At 38.6% G+C, this 801-nt stretch overlaps 1 pseudogene; it reads left to right on the top strand.

Annotated features, from left to right (window-relative positions):
- The first annotated feature begins 211 nt into the window (after window positions 1–211).
- On the top strand, window positions 212–533 carry LOC140531570 (transcription initiation factor IIA subunit 2 pseudogene; annotated as a pseudogene).
- Window positions 534–801: the final 268 nt, after the last annotated feature.

The raw sequence follows: 801 nt of genomic DNA, 5'->3' as shown, positions 1-801 counted from the left end.
TAATTACACATCTAGTATGTGGGTTTCTGGTGACTGGGCCACAGAACAGGCGGCGGGGATAACAGAAGAGACCTCACCACAGACCTGCGCCTCTTTGGCTCCCAGCGCTCAGTGGTGGAAAGTGATTTCCCCACAGGACATCCATGAAAACCTGAAATCTGTGGGCATTTTCACAGCTGATTGATAAGAAAAACTGAACTCTTCTTCAGTCATGGCATATCGATTATATAGAAATACCACTCTGGGAAATAGCCTTCAGGAAAGCCTAGATGAGCTCATATAGATCACCCCCCAGCTTGCCCTTCAAGTCCTACTTCAGTCTGACAAGGCTATAAATTCAGCATTGGCTCAGTGAGTCAGAAACAGAGTCAATTTCAGGGGCTCTCTAAATACGTACAGATTTTTGCAATAATGTGTGAACTTTTGTATTGAATGATGTTGAATTCAGAGAGGTGACAGAGCTTATTAAAGTGGATAAAGTGAAAATTGTCATCAGTGATGGGAAAAACGCTGACTCTAATACTGCAGAATGAATAGGAAAATGGTTTGGCTGTACCATTTTCTGTTAATATGCAGCACTTATGAAAAGAAGCAGGGAAGAGATTGTTTAATTTATTCTAGCAATGCAGATATGACTACATTGTGCTAGACTATCTCTGAGAATACTGGTAATTTCTGTAGGGTTTTATATCACCTTTATTATTAGCATGAAGAAAAATATCTTTTTAAAGTAACAAATCAAAAGTTGTTGCCTTCTTATGAACATTCTTTAATAAACTTATTTAAAAACAAAAGATACCC

This window comes from Notamacropus eugenii, chromosome 3, assembly GCF_028372415.1.
Source record: "Notamacropus eugenii isolate mMacEug1 chromosome 3, mMacEug1.pri_v2, whole genome shotgun sequence".
Lineage (NCBI taxonomy): Eukaryota > Metazoa > Chordata > Mammalia > Diprotodontia > Macropodidae > Notamacropus > Notamacropus eugenii.
Note: the sequence above shows the minus strand (reverse complement) of the source record. Positions and strands in the feature narration are given on the sequence as shown.